This window comes from Symsagittifera roscoffensis, chromosome 8, assembly GCF_963678635.1.
Source record: "Symsagittifera roscoffensis chromosome 8, txSymRosc1.1, whole genome shotgun sequence".
NCBI lineage: Eukaryota > Metazoa > Xenacoelomorpha > Acoela > Convolutidae > Symsagittifera > Symsagittifera roscoffensis.
In genome coordinates, this window is record NC_087069.1 from 44,799,704 (window position 1) to 44,816,203 (window position 16,500).

The following is a 16,500-nucleotide window of genomic DNA, read 5'->3' on the forward strand; positions in this document are numbered from 1 at the left end:
TTTCAATTTTTGAGGCAATCTTGTTATTATGTTTCTACAACCTCGACCAAAACTTGATTTGCTTCAACTGTAACTGCTGAGTTTAAAGTGCTGTATAAACTTCGAGTAAATATTTTTTGTCTCAAGCAGATCTGTATCTTGTCTTTTGTCGAGGGGGGTGTGTTTTCTCTCTTTGAGTCGTCCTCATTAATTTTCCGATTTCTCGCAAATCCCTACCGAGACAACTTTATTCCACAAATTTCAGCGCTCAAAGCGTTCAGTTTCAGTAATTTTCGATTTTCAGTTTTGAAAGGTGACCACCAGTTTAGTCACTTGACCTATTCAACCTGGCCCGAAAGTGTTACATTATTCTGTTCTAAAAACAGTTTCCTTTTAAAGTTTTTTGTTTTTCGGGCTCGAGGGTTAAATTATCAAGGTATTTCGCTTTTATCTTCCATCATTGTCAAAGTTGCACGGCTTGTACATACTTTTCATGATCGTTTAGATGGCAGTTTTCAAGTGGATGTCAGATACCAGAATTATATGAAATATCTTTAAACATCAAGAGTGGGATATCAACATCGAAAGCAAATTGCAAAACTGATAGCGGGCTTCCATCAACTCAAAATAAGACTTAAGTACCGAGCCATAAGAACAATATCAACGTTTCTCGTCTTCCCTTTTTTGACCCTCTAGAAAATTGTTACGACTTTCAAAGAAAGTGACAGAATATCTGGTTTGGAGGGTGTTTTTTTTTCTCCAGACAAAATTCGACTTTTTAACTGGCCATTTTTGGTAGAAAAACAATTATCATCCGAGTTGCATTTTTGCCTTGAACTCAACCAATTTAAATATGAAAAATGGAGATTCTAAAAGTGTCAATATCTTCAATTGGGATAATTCATTCGCGATATACTTCGCGCCCATAACGCGTAAGCGGTGTTTTAATACGTCTTAGAAAAAGTTCAAAAATAGTTCATACAAGCTGTTTTTCACTACTGCTAGAAGCAAACAATTATTTTGTAAAATAGATGGCGTGTGGGGGGACTTTTCAGAAAAAAATCTCAAAAAAAAACTTTTTTTTAAATTCATCAATTTTACAAACGAAAACTGCTCCATATACCTGTAAAGGCAGTCGGAACAATCAGGGCTCCAAACTCATTGTAACAGTTTTGTTTATTTCACAGAAAAGTAAACACGTTGTTAAAAACAGACTAAATCATTACAGTTAACGACCTTGAGTTTTAACTCTTTTAAAAACCTCAATGAACAATTGTGATCTTAAACTGATTCAATTGATGACATTGGGAATCCAAAATTCCAAAAAAAATGATTACCTTTCAATTGAAAGTTCGATTGCAGAGTTTTATTCAGCCGGCCATTTTTTTAAAATCATGAAAAATTCCTCTTAAAACGATAAAATTTCATCGAATATCATTCCAAGGTATTTGACACTGCTTTTTGATTTAAGGTTGTCTCGGTCGAATGTAATTGATGGTTTATTGTTTCCATGGATTCGCACAGTTTTCTGCTGAGATTAATAACCTCCTGTTTTAAGTGTTAGCTTGTAACGAATGCCTAAAAAACAGTTTGATAAAATTTTGCAACTAATTTTCAGTTCTTTTATTGCTAAATTCGCGTTTTGATTTTCGCAAAAAGTAGCGCGTCCTCTGCATAATATACTACGTTGCACGAAGTAGGTAATTGTTTTTCTAAGTAGTTGATTTACAGATTAAAAACCAGAAGTCCCAGAGGTATATGTTTTTGCGGTAGAAACTTTTGATCGATAGATTCGAATGCTTCGGAAATATCTAATAATGAGCAAGCAGCAATTTATTGCTATCATGCTATCAATTGATTTTCTGAAAAATTCGGTGCAGAATTAAAAACTATCAGTTTTTGTATAGAAGGTTCTGAAATCAAATTGAGTGTTGCTTAGCAGGTTTTGCGGTATAGATGTTGTATTCCTCAAATGAAGGAATTAACGATAGCGTTTATAACTTTACGAAAAATGTAACCAACTTCTAGTAAATTGTATAATCTTCTTAAAAGTTTACTCTGAGAAAGTTAGAAAATTTAACAAGCAAAAATATCAGACATAAAATTAGCTATGACACTATAACTTTCTCAGTGTAAAAGCTTTTACCGGGGCAGAGCAAGTGACAAATTTGGATGATAATTTTTTCGAAATTTCAGAAACTTTAAAAAAAATTTAAAAGATTTCAACAAAGTAATTAAGGAGAACTGAAATTAAACGTTGCAAGAAATAATATTTATTTGTTTAGATAGAAGTTTTTCGAATTTTTTTGATGACGTGCCTGTTATTGATATTGGCCTGTGATTTTCTGGTAGTTCTGGGTCGTCTTTTTTGAGTAATGGCGTTGCAATGGCTTTCATGAGCTTATCGGGAGAGAAATTTTTTTTGGATTTTCATTGAAAAGAAAAGTAAGATGTGTGTATTTTTCCTTGCAAGAATTCCTTGAACTCAATTAATAAAATTTGCTATCAAATATACTTCACTCTTCCAAACATGCTGTTTCAGATCAAATCGTAACGACAACTAAATATTGTGTTAGCGAACATAGTTTACCCAGGTACCAGTCAACAACACTTAGGGCAATGACCTGTAGTGAAACATATTATCTATCTCAATACTTAACGATAGCACCACCACATATGTAGAAGACCGAAAAAAAACTGATTTAGTCTCTAATCCTTCAAATACTATTCGATGAAATCTGATTATTAGATCCGTCTGCTTTTAATTTAAAAAATGCAAAAAATTATGTCGGGTTAGAAAATTCATTTTATTTTACTCAAATTTCATTCAAAATGAGTCCAAAATCTGACGGAAACAAAAAATAATTAATTTTGAAGTTACATATAGTTTTTGGATTTTTTCAGAACCTACTTCAACCGAAATTTTTTTTCTGGTTCAACTATGTAGCAAAACCAAAAGGTTCCTTGAAACCGCCGTTTGTTTTGGTCTGCCTCAAAAAGTATCAAACTTTATTGTGCAAAACCTGTGAAAGTTTTACATCAGACGTGCGGATAAGGTTCGTATTTTTCCAAAATACCTTGCTTTCCTTCGTGAGGTTGACTTCATAAAAAACAAAAATGGTTTCTGAGATTTCGGTACCAGGCCAAACTGTGCATTTTGTGAATTGTGAACGGATTCCGCAACAAGGACGCTGCTTTTGTTCTGTTTTTGTACTTTCGTTTTGTTTGATCGTTCCCACAGAAGTTTAACCTGTTACAAAATTTTTCTCTGGAATCCATGAAAAAATTTTAGTCATACAAACAACATACTTTTTGCTAAAATGGTTTCATCGTAGTTTCAAAAAACTTTTTCTTGTTAAAGTCGGCGTATCCTACCAAATGAAAAAAAGAATTATACAAAACGTATGACCATACATGGAAATTGTTTTCGATGGTGGCAACAAACTATTTTGACATTGCCCCAAAAAAATATTTTTCCAGCCAAATATCGAATTCTAGCATGCAAAAATTAATTTTTTTGTGAGCATAGCGTAGTCGTGGATACAAAGAAACTGGATTTCTTTCCGTTATTCTGGGTAACTTTTTTCACACAGAATAGAAACTTTTTTTTTGAATTTCAAGTTTTTGTATGCCTTAATCAATGTCTGATAAACTAAAAATTCAAAGTTTAAAATTAAGCACCTTTGAAAAATTTTGCCATGCTTCAAATGTGCGATGCTTTTAGTATATGAATTGTGTAAGAAAATTTTCACACAATTTCTGTTGTTTCCAGTGCATTGTAATCATTTGATGACTCTAATTTTGGGTAAATCCCGTGTTTTGTCACATGTGTTTGGTCACAAATACATCCCAAAATTTTGACAACTGCATGAAAAGCTTATGATTAATTTTTCCCATATATAAAAACTTTAAGATTAGCTTTTGGTCAACTCGGGTTATCAAGTGGTTTCGTAGTCTTTTAGGTAAAAATTTTACTCCACTGAAAATGGTGGCAAACACTTTCGTTTCAGTCGCGCTGGTCTAGAGAAAACAGTCAGTTTTGAGGTTTCCCAAAAACAATAGTTTGTAAAAAGGTCAAATTAGAGGTCATATAGCAGGTCTAATCAGATATACAGAGTTTTTTTAACCTTAAAATTTCTGAAGATTCTGGAAAATTTTAACTCCAGTATCTTCAGAAATCGGGTTAATTTAAATTAGAAACTGGGTCAATTTCGTGATTTTTTTTCTTCGCTTAATTACTACTATTAAAATTTTAAAAATTGCTCAAGACAAGTCGGGAAAGTTGCGGCACAAAAAACTTCATTCTATTAAAATGTACGAAGCTACTTCTCAATAAGTCTTGTTTTACAATTGAAAGTAATAGAATCCTTGTCATGTTCTTATGATCGTTTTTTCTATTCTGTAAATTTGTGCATCAAGTAATTTTTTGGGAAACAAGTTTTTGTCGATCAGAAACTCACTGGTTGCTCTCTTTTTCCTCTCTTTCTCTTCTCTCTCTTTTTTTTCTCTCTCTCTCTCTCTCTCTATCTCTCTCTCTCCTCTCTCTCTCTCTCTCTCTCTCTCTCTCTCTTTCTTTCTTCTCTCCCTTTCTCCCTCTCGCTCTCTCAATCTCTTTCTCTGTATATCTCTCTCTCGCCTTCTCCCCCATCTCTCTCTCTCTCATCTCTATCTCTCTTTCTCGTTCTCTCTTAATCGCATGAATAATATAAAAATAAAATCCACTCTGTTTGATTGATTTCATGTATCAACAAAAAAGAGACTTAGTTTCTATTCAAAAAAAAAGTCCGAGCCTAATTTTGCAAAACGATTGGTAAAGTTATGAGTTTTGATGTCCGCTCTTTCTTTTTTTACCCCCAAGCAAAAATTACCTGCTAGAGTGTTTAAACTCTTCACTTCACTTTATCATTTTTGTTTTCTTTAACAAATTTTAAACTTTTTGGTTATTCTGTCCGGCTCACTATGAAGACTGTAATCGAAAAAAAACTTGACTACTAATTGAAACAAACTCACAAAAATTTGTTGAACTGCATTTTTGAATTGCAGCAAACCACAAAAAGTTTTAAACTAGTTTCAAAATGTAGATTGACCAAAAAAGGAATAAAGGAGCTGTCGTTCGAATTCAATTTTTTGAAAAAAGTTTCAATTTTTGTTGATTAGAAACACTTAACATCGATATCATTGAAAATGGGCTATACCTTCTTGTTTTTATCTGAAAAAAGATCGAACTATGGTTGCCAATCAGAAGCATAACTTACTGATTACTCCATCTGATTTTTTTGCAATGCAATCAAGAATTATGCTGCATTAGTGTTGATCGCAAAAAAAATTAGAGTTAGATAGATGTGATTTTTAGCTGTCTTTTTAACTATTCGGGATGAATTAGATAGGAAGTTTTGTCGAAATTCTTTATTTATCTGAAAAATTCTGAAGTCATAAATTGAGGATTTCAAAATATTAAAAAACATATTTTCTAGTTGAGGTTAGTTTTTAAAAGGAAAAAAGCTTCGAAAATGCCAATTTCGCTGAAAAAAGACAGTTTGGACATAGACATAAAATATAAGTTTCTAATAAGGCGAGATTCATACTCTAAACTGAGTTCAGAAATCAATTAATCTATTTTAGCAAAACAGTTTGACCTAACTGACAGGTTAAAAAATGCATATGATGTGACTTTGAACTTAACAAAGCGGGTGCGTGATTTGATTATTCATTTTATTACCAGATCAAAAAAGCATTTGTAACCATTTTTCAAACATTTGGAAAATCTAAAGTTGATATCTTGAGAAAATAAAGAAGGATAAATCGGAAAAAATAGCCACATTCGTTCTCCTTTTTAAACTGGAAAAATATGACTCAATGTCCGAAACCCAAGCCTGAGAATAACTTTTTGCCTGTCATCATTGAAAATTGATCATTTTCACAAGTTAAAGCTATATTTTGATCCAATTCTAGTTTCAACCGAAATTGAGAGTTACTTTCTATCAACGTTTTAAAAATCTTCATATCTATTTATATACAAAAGCGGATTTTTTAAAATTTTTTTAGCTTCGCTATTTCATCATGACCACATCAAAAATTACCCCTGAGAGATTTTTCTATTTTCTACTTTGGCGTTCTTTGCAATTAAATTTTGCTTCTTCAAATTTTCATTTGCTAGCTTACTTTGACAATTTCGTTTTTTTTAATGAATATAAAACAATTTTTGAGAGTGAAAAAACTGAGGCTACTCAAAACAATTTTGAAAAAGATTATTAAAATTATTTTCTTAGCAAAATAGTATGTGGGTTGCCTGTCACTGAATCTATTCGACCAACAGAAAAAACATTAATTAAGTTTGTAAAAATCCGGTAGAAAATTCAGATCTTCCAATGGCTTGAAAAAACCAGCCTCGGATCGGTTCAAGATTTATGGTCCTTCAACTCACTGGTACGTTAATCTTTTTCATGAAAAAAATTACCACCTTGTTTTGGTTGGTTTCCAGTTTATTCGTTTTTATACAAAAAGCATTAGAAGTAAAAGCAAATATATAAAGACCTTTCAGAATTGGGACAAAAACGTATTTGTATTTTGGGGGTTTTGCAAAACTAGGCTGCACCATTATTTTATAGCCAAAACAATTAAGAAGAGAACCTCAGTCACTTTTTTGTTACAATGCACTAAAAAAATCAACATTACGTCTTATAATTAATTTGCCAGCTTTCTCAGAAACCATACGTGGCACTATTTTTGGTTCCATACAAGTCATACAAGTCAGAATTCACGACTCCTTGAAAATTAAACGTGGGGCCGTATAAACGTGGCACCGCAATTCCATAGAAAACCGAACGCGGCGGAAATAACTGAATTGGCGCCGGCCCAAAATTGAAAAGAGTGAGAAATTCAATTTTCCATTCAAAGCAGTAATTCAGCTTTTAAATATAATTGAGTTTAACTAGTGTCATAATTGTCAGTTTTCTCTCGTTCAAAAACTCACAAAAACTGTTTATGAACTGAATCTTAATTTTTAATTTTAGTCAACAAATCGAGAGGTTAATCATTGACCACATGGTTGAGAGTCAACAATCAATAAGCATTATTGTTCAGACTTTCGAAGAAAACAGTATATTTTTGCTCATTGTGGTTTTTTTAATTAGTCAATTTTCGCCAATCGAAATACAAGTTTTCGTCAAAAATTTTTTATACCCCATTGAAGATATTGACTTTTTTATACCCCATTGAAGCAATCAATTTTCGTCACTGATTCAGTGCCAGCAGTCAGTGAAAAGAGAAAATAATCCATTTAATTACAATTATAATAGTAATTCCATCAAATTTATAAATAATTATAGGCGCTAAAAATGAGATGTCTTGTCTTTCTTTGGTTCATCTGAACACAAAGTTTTACCACAAAACAAAAATTTCATAGAGATGCCTTCAAATTAGTTGAAAAAATCCCGCGTTAGGTGAATTATAGTTCTTCTAGTAATAATATTTTATAAATTATTACATTAGATCGCAAAAAAGGAGATTATATTCGATTAGTAATTGATTAAAAACAGTTTTTTTCTCAATTTTTGTAAGACTGGTACTAAAATCATATTATAATCGATTATTAACGCTTGAAATTGGATGCGGGTGCTCAATGTGACAGATGTGACAGGAACCTTTTGCCGAGACTTTTTGTAGAAATTTTTTGGGGAATTTTATACTGTTCTATAGAAATTATATGAATAACCCCTCTTGGCAAACAAACATACCAACTAGTATCATTTTTTAACCTCATTCCAAGATGTGTTCATGATATAAAAAATACAATTAACTCGCAGACCCTCTAAGGAAAAGTGTTTTTCTAACTGTTTCATGTATTGAAAATCCGCCTCGACAATTCAGGGGATCATTTATGGTGAAACGTATGGTTTCACATTTTGGTCGATCCGGAAATACAAACCGATAGACACATTAGTTTTAGATATTCATCTAAAAATATGTAATTGATGAAGAAAAATAAGATGAAACAAAGAAAAACTATTTAATCAAAGTAATTCACAAATTTATCAATTATTTGTTGATCAAAAAGAGATTTATGTAGACTAAATTAGAAATGAAAAGTAAAATCAATTGAATGAATTGTCAAAATTCTTTAAAATGCAAATGCTATATTAACGGAATTAAAAAGTTTCAAAGATTTGAAAAAAAAAACATTACAAAATTCAAAACAAACAAGTCTGCTCGTATCAGGGCGAAGCTGTGAATGTTCCGACGACTGCCTTTACAGGTCTCAATGTAATAACATGGAACAAAACAAATTTGAACTTGAGTTTTTTAGTGAAATTCATCCCCAAACATGCCATTCAAGGTACAAAATGATAGATTTCGCTCCTACTAAGAATTCAATTATGCAAATAGTTTTCCTTCAACCATTTTGAAACAATTTTTAGGACGGATTCAATCTCGGATTACGCGTTGATAGCGCAAAAAATAGCGCGCCAGAATTATCACAAATTGGCTAAAATGGCAATAATAAAACAACCTTAATTTTTCGAAAAATAATCACAGGTGAAGTATATTTTTTTCATATTTGAGTTCTGGACAATAAAACATTTTGAATGCTTTTTAAAAAACCGTCAAAAATGGCAAGTTGAAAAGTCGAGTTTTCTGCAGAAAAAACCATCCCAGCACAAATTTTCCGTTAGTTTTGTTTACGATACGTTTATTTTTGTCGTCGGAACAAAAAATGATTTAAAATGACTGTCCCGTTTCGAATATTATTGGCAGAAACTTTTTTTACCAATTTATCACAAGGAGATGAGATGTGATTGCACTATATGTCCAACTCGTATAGGTCAGCAGTTTAGGCCGGCCATTTTTCATAAAACATAGCCTATCCTATCCCTGTGTTCGGTGAATAATTTTGCTCAAATGTAAGGCAGGTTAAAGTTGGATTGAGAAAACTACGCACACAGCTTTCAGAGCGTATATTATGGTTCAAACTTATTACAGCTTTTAAATACTTATCCTAGGAACGAGGTATTTCTTTTGTGGTTCTTTTGTGGAACGAGAAAAGTATTGTGGTTCTTTTTTTTCTAGGTTAGCTCTGGCACTGCTAATCTGACGGTTATTTTTTTTTTATAGAAGTAGGTGAGATCAGATGTTCAATTGGTTAAAATTAGAGCAAAATGAGCATCAAATTATTGGTTGTAATATTTCAAGATTCAAATATTAGATTATTGTGTCAAGATTAAAAAACAGATTTGCACTATTTCAGCAGGTTTGGTCGCAAAAGTATTAAAAATTGGCATCTTGTTGGAATAAACATCATCAAATACAGACTTCGTTAAGTATTGATTTCTTCTTCAAGTGAGTTTTTAACTTCAATTTTTCATAGAATTTGTTTTTTTTAATCAACTTAACAAAAAACTGCCCATTTGATCTGTCTCTCTCCTAAAACTAAACGTAAATTAGAGTCGTTAGGTCTGCATAAACAATGCTGAAATAAAAAGGGCTGAAAAAATTTATTTGTAACCAAAAGATCAAGCAATCCCCATTCCAAAAAAAAACTAGGGGATGATTCGTTATAGAAAAAAATAGGGGGAAGAATTTTCAATGGTTACAATTTACCAGGTAACTAGACGAAGTAGGATCATTCTACTATACGGGCAATTTCATTTTTACTAAGCGTAAAAAATCAACAAAAAAAGGTGTGCTAATTTGTCTTTGGAGTGAATTTTTTCAAACAAAAAACCTGATGCAATGTTGAAATTTTTTTTTCTTAAAATAATTTGATAAAAGCTTAGAAAAAATCTCTTGATTAAACAAAACTATTAATATCAAAGAGAGCTTTGGTTTCAGGTCTCAATTTTGTGCTGAGTTGTACTCGAATTTGCAGCCTTGTCTGTCTGGAATGAATCATGGTTAAAAGCAATCACTGTCGTTCACGTGAGTACAAACTCCAGTATCGTTGATACTCGATTAAAAACTTCTCTGATATTTTTCAACTGCGTATTTTTGATTTGTCAGATTTATTTTTTGATCACTGCAAACGGAGAGTTTTTTTATTTTTGAATTATTTTTTTTAAAACTGCCACAAACAGCGTTGAGATTTCTAGGTTAAAAACAATAATGAGCTATTTTGACATCAAAAAGTACGTCGTAACCACTTTATTTCAATTATGATCAATTTTTTAAACAGTTTTTCATGGATTTGAAAATCAAATATATCTGAAAAATTCCAAAAAATGTTCCGTCAAAAAATTACGTTCGAGTTTTGAATATTCCTTAGTTTAGAGTTCGACAGTTAAACTGGCGTTTAAAGTACAACTGCCGGGATTTTATGTTTAAATCAAGTGAGCTTGCCTATTGATTGATACCGAAAGTAGCCCGCATTCAGTAAAAAGAGAAAATAACCGGCATTTGAAATACAATTATAACTTTATTTTTATAACAATTATACCCAAGTATATTTGCAAACCTAGACGCTTCTAATTCATCGTAAAATTGGAGGCACTAAATCGGATTTTATTTAGTTATGCCTGATAACATTTTCAGACAAAAAAGTCTTTTAAAATCCAATAAAAGAAATTAAAAAATTTTATTTGACCAAAAATTAGCATCAAAATACAATTTTTATTTTTGTTCTCGATAAAGGAAGCTCTTAAAGTGAGATGTCTTCTCATTTTTTCGTTCAAATGAAATTCAGGTTATACCGCAAAGCAGAAGTTGCATAGAGTTCTATTTACAGTATCTTTGAGAAGATATTGAGGCAGATGACAAAAATAAGCCGCACTAATTTTTAAACCAAAACAACTTTTTTAAGAAAGCATTTAAAAAAGTGACTTTTTAAAGTTTGAATTGATATGAAAACTGTTAAAAGGTTTTCCATTGTTTTTACTTCTGTCAACAAACAAACAGCATTACCCGGGCTGACAAAAAACGCTTCTCATACAATTTTCATAATTGAAAAAATGCTTATCAAACTCTTTCATACATTATCATAGAGCAAAATTAAGTGATGAAAATAGCAAAATAAGCTTTTTTTTCCATTATATGAAATTGTATGACAAACATTTTTCCATACTATGAAAGTTTATGAGAAGCATTTTTTCCATAAATGAAAATAGATAAAATTTGTGTTTCAACCGAAACTCTAACTAAGGATTTTTTGTCACAAGAAATCCCAGAGTGTAACTGGCAAATACCACGCAGATAAACTGCATTTGGTGGTTATAGCCATAAAAGTTAATTTTAAAATTTTCACAGAGAATTATTTACCAAAAAAAAATAAATTTTGAAAATGGCTAGATAGTTTGTAGTTTAAAAATTTGGGTAGTTGAGAAAAAAGGCCTGTTTTTTACAATTTTTTTTATCATAGCAATTGAAACAAAATATGTTGATCGTGTTTACAAAAAAAAACACTTTATTGTAATTTTTGGGTTTTTTGGGTGAAAAACTCATCATGGACTATGTTATAAGCACAAAATGTCAAATTTTAACAAATTACAATTTCCAATTATGAAAATTGTATGATAAGCATTTTCTACAAAAAATTTTAAAAAAATTTTTAATGATCATAAAGCTTCAAAAGAGGCAAGTAGATCAAAAATGTTCATTAAAAATTTTTAAAACACTTTTTAAATTTTGTATGAATTTTCTATGATAAGCATTTTTTCCATAGACTTCACAAATTAAACTGTATGATAAGCTTTTTTCTTCTACGAACATCACCTGGGTAGTTACCAGCAACCTACCTTCATATCATTGAAAGACACTGGAAAAACAAAAATCAGTGTTTCAAATTGCACAAGCTGGAAAATTTCAGTGAAGTTTTTGAAAAATAAATATATATTTTTTTCAGTTTCATTTTCTTAAAAATATCAATTTATACAAAGTTTTTCAGATAACCTGAAGTATTTTTTTTGTGTATGGCCTCGAAATGGGCAGCCTTGCTTCAGCTTTGGTGGACAAGTGTTCATCAAGAAAAAGTAATCTTTCCAAATTGCTCACATATGCTTTTTTTTAGCAAGGCCTCGAGGTCTTTTTTTAAGCTTGACTAGCAAAATTCAAAAAATAATTAGCAGAAAAAACAAAAGCAATTTTTGATCTCGATTAGATGGTCTTTCATCAGATAATTAAAAGGGGCGGAGCAACGATAAATTACCTTAAGAAATCCAATTGAGAAATTTTTTGATTTCATTCAGAATATTCTTCATAGAAAACAGCAGCTTTTTTTAAAAAAAAAATTAATAATTTTCTAAATTACGTATTGTGTATTACCATCAAACGATATCCTAATGAAGATACAGGTAATTTTACTTAAGTATCATTGCTTTGGCATGATGACAGATTAGAAGATTCTCAACTTTTTCTTGTTCATTGGACAATTAACGGATGTTTTCAAAATATGTTTTTTATCTCCTTTTTTTAACCTTACAGTATTTGGGCTTTTTATTCAATCAATCTTTTTGCAATAGGCAGAAAAAAATCGCCCTGTATAGATGATTTTTTCTTTAAGACAGGCTGTTTTTTGTTCACACATGTTTTTAGCGGATATCAAATTTTCACAGCAATCTGTGCTGAAGACTTGAATTTCTCATTTATTTTGTTGATCTTATCTTTATTTAGGTTCCACTTACCCTCACGCAATTTAAGTACCATGAAGCACTTCAAGCACCCTCAAAATTTTACACCCCCCCCATAACCCCACACCCCCGCCGCTTAAATCTTCTTGTTTACATTCCGCAACCCGTTTATCCCGTCCATATACCGCCTTCACGTTTCAGGGGCATGTGGATATGGGGGTAGGGGTAAATTTATGGGGATCAAAAAAATATGTGTATGAGAGGGGCAAACGTGGATGTGTGTGATGGAGGCAAATGATGATTTTGGGGATGTGGATAGGGGTAATTGGGGGAGCGAGGGGAGGGGGTTGTAAATGGGTAATTATTAGCAAGGTTACCCAAAGTTTATTAACCAAAGGTTTGACCGTCTCACCTTGTAAATACATTGCAAAAGGCCTGAAATGTATTAATTCTGTCTTAAACAAATAATATAACGAAAGTAACAAATTTTCAGATTTTGGCAAAAGATTTCAACGGTGATTACTTTTGGCAAAAGATTTCAACTAAGTGCTAGTCATACAATTTCCATATATGGAAATTTTATGATTAGCTATTTTCGACAAAAGTTTTTTCGTTTTTATTAAGTTGATACGACGAATCACATGCCAAAACAAGAAAAAAGCTCTTCCAAAACTCGTAGACACAAGTTTAGCAAAATGTAGGAAATTTGTATGATCAGTCTTCTTTCGTAAATTTAGTTTATGGAATTGCATGATTAGCCTTTTTTGTCTATTGAGGTCAACCCGGGCTACTGGATATCTCTGAAAAATTTGAACCCTGAAAAAATAAAAAATCACATTACGAGGCCAAGCTGTGTTTTTTATGAGTTGTATTTTATTCCGCTACAAGGTCCCTCCCTTTGTTCTGTTTTTTTTTTTGTTATTTCCTTATCTTTGATCGTTCCGGCGAAATTCTAACATGTTTAAAGAATTTTGACTGGAATCCAGGAATAGTACAGACACAAAATTGTGCGCCTATCCAGTGCATAGTTTGGCCTCGTAATGATTATATCAACCAAATATTTTGGAGTGCAAACTTATGGCGAGGCTGTCACGAGGCAATCGAACTTTGATTGAAGGCTCTTGTGTCAACTTGCTGTCTTTTTAGTCTAACTTATCGGTTTGAAATGAAGCCTTTTCTCAACTTAATCAATCAAAATGTCTGAACCAATTCCGTTTGCTATGATAACGACTGGAACAATCTACAAATCTCTTATTTCTAAGCTAAAAATATAAAATTTTACTACACATAGAAGAAATTTTTCAGGGCTTGTTATAATCTCAAGATTTGCTGGTTAAATTTTTCCTGGTAAAGCTAATTAATCCAAATTTAATCTGATTCGAGGGTTTTTGATGCTAATTAGATGTGAAAACCAACCTTTCTTGTCAAAAGATCTACACTTCGTGAATAACAGTTTTTTAAGGATGCCTCTCAAATTAATAGCTTTTCCCTGATAGTGAAAACATTTAATCATCTGACGAAAAAAATTGCGCTGTTCAACTGGCCATTTTACCCAAGCCCTTTGGCGCTGTTTTTTCTGGTTCGGGGTAGAAATAAATTTAAAAGCATTTTGAGAATGCTTTCACAGATAGATTCTATTATCTGAGAATTTCAATTCAGTTACAATGTAAAAATACCCCCGGGATTATGAGGGTTGAAAACATTTGAGGCCTTATCAAAAACGTTTAGCGCCCTGACAATCACATTTGATCATTTATAAGGCATTTAAAGCTATTGATTTTTTGTGCGTCGTTAGAAAAACTAACCCTAAGGAAAAGTTATACAATTTAGCTTTCATTAATCCGAAGTTAGAAGTGATTTGAAATCAATTGTAATTCAGAACGTTCGCTGACCCGGAATTATTTGACAGGTTAGTAATTTGTTACCGCTAATTGGCTTAGTATCTAAGAACAAGATTTATAAAAATGCTACACCAACCAAGGGTAGAAAGCGATTCTATATCTCAATTTATCCGACTCCTCCATTTTCGAATCCCCCGCCTGTATCAAAAAATTTGAAACGAAGATCTATGAAGGATTTTGATTAGCTTAAAACTAAGCTACGACAATTAACTTATTCCTTTTGCAAAGTTGCGAGGTTTGAAATCTACAAGTTCATCCGAACTTTTTTATTATCGCTTAGCGAAATCAAAACATTATGAGACTAAGAAATTTGTTGAATTGATATTACCAAAAAATAGAACCCAATTTTTTTATGCATAATAGTTTTAGAAACAAGTTAGAAATCCCTGAGATATTTTTTCGGATTTTCTAGTTTTTTTTCGCAAAAGAAACTCTGCTGTGAATACTTTGATCACTAGAATATCAGCCGAAAACTTGTACATTACACGAGTCGGAAGATGTTATCGTTTTGAGACAGTAGTATATACAACATAGTCAAAACTTCTCCGTTATCGTCCTCAGTCGAATCGCTATAGAATACCTGATCAGAGATGATTTAGGACTGATAACCTCTCATACACCCTCAGCCAGGTATGATCAATTCTTTGGGAAATCTTAGCATTCCCGGGTTCACCTTCAGATACCAAAAAGGCTAATCATACAATTTCATAAAGTAACTTTTTGAAAAAATACTAGTCACAAAAATTTCATACATTTTGCAAAAATGGTGCCATCCAATTTTCGAAGAAAATTTTCCGTGTTTTGGCATAAAGTTCGGTGTATCGTACAAAACAAAAAAGAAAAACTTTTTGTCAAAAAAATGCTAATCATAGAACTTCCATAGATTGAAATTGTATGAATATTATTTTTTTGTTGGCGACAAAAACTTTGAAATTGCCTCAAAACTTTTTGTTTTTTTTTCTACCTCAAATCGATTTATGTTATCCAACAAACATTTTTCAAAAGAGTTTTTTTGCATGTAAAGTTTATTTTTTTGTGTGCATAACGTTATCCTGGATACACTAATATTGGATTTTTTTTTCTTTTTGCATATTAAGTTTTTTTTTCAAAAACGCTGAAACCTCATATTTTTTTTGCATTGCGTGTTTATAAATGCCGTCATCAATTTCTGATAATTTAAAAATTCAAACTTTTAAGGTAATCATCTATGAAACTTTTTGCCAAAGTTTAAAAGTTTGATACTTCCGTTATTTTATTTGAGTAAGGCAGAATTAAGACTTTTTAGGCGGTTTCCAATGCATTTTTAACGCGAGACGGTGAAGAATTCGGTTACATTACTTTGAGTGACCAAATAAAGTCACTTGTGTTCGGCTACAAGTTAAAATGAAATTAAAAAGCAAAAAAACACAATATTTTTGTTTATTGGGAAAATTCTAGTCATAAAATTTCCATTAATGGAAAATCACTAGTCATAGACCTTTCATGCAATTTTTTGTCTTTAAAGTAAAAGTGTATGATGAGCATTTTTCCATATATTAATATTGTATGACTAGCATTTCTGGTCAACCCGGAAATTAAAATTACGGCATTGAAACAAATTGTTTTTTTTTCTTCTAAGACTGCAAAGAAAACGAGGTGAAAAACTTTTATGATCTTAAAATTTAATCATCGAAACGCAGCAGGCTATCCATCCGGGTTCAACCTCCATACGAAATAAATGCTTGTCATACAGTACCAATAACAGAATCAACCGAAGAAAATTTCACAAACTTATTTAAAAAAAATTGCGAGTTTTAGAATTTTCACATAAAAAAATTAGAACAAAAACGAACAGAAAAACTCGCTGGAATTTAATTAATCAAAATCTGCAATTTAGAATTGTGTTACCATAAGATTGCACATTAATCTGGGTTTTTAAAACACACAAAAAAAGAAATCACCATCACTAAAAGAACGGGTTCCACGCCAAGTAAACCTTACAAGCATACCAAATAAACAAATAAACTTCTATATGGACTCCAATGACTATTACTAATGAAATCTGCTAAGATATCAAAGAAACGTCG

The 16,500-nt window shown here is 31.6% G+C and overlaps 1 protein-coding gene across 5 annotated transcripts in view; it reads left to right on the plus strand.

Annotated features, from left to right (window-relative positions):
* Window positions 1-16,500, plus strand: part of LOC134852817 (neuropeptides capa receptor-like) — a 98,335-nt gene that overhangs the window by 5,987 nt on the left and 75,848 nt on the right. For 3 of the 5 annotated variants that reach the window (XM_063868627.1, XM_063868626.1, XM_063868625.1), the window contains one exon: window positions 9,808-9,894. The exons of 1 other annotated variant lie outside the window; for it this stretch is intronic. The gene's annotated coding sequence lies outside the window, so the exon portion shown is untranslated. Of the gene's footprint in view, window positions 1-9,807; window positions 9,895-14,049; window positions 14,443-16,500 lie in introns of those variants that run through there. One more of the 5 variants, XM_063868630.1, reaches the window with a different exon arrangement.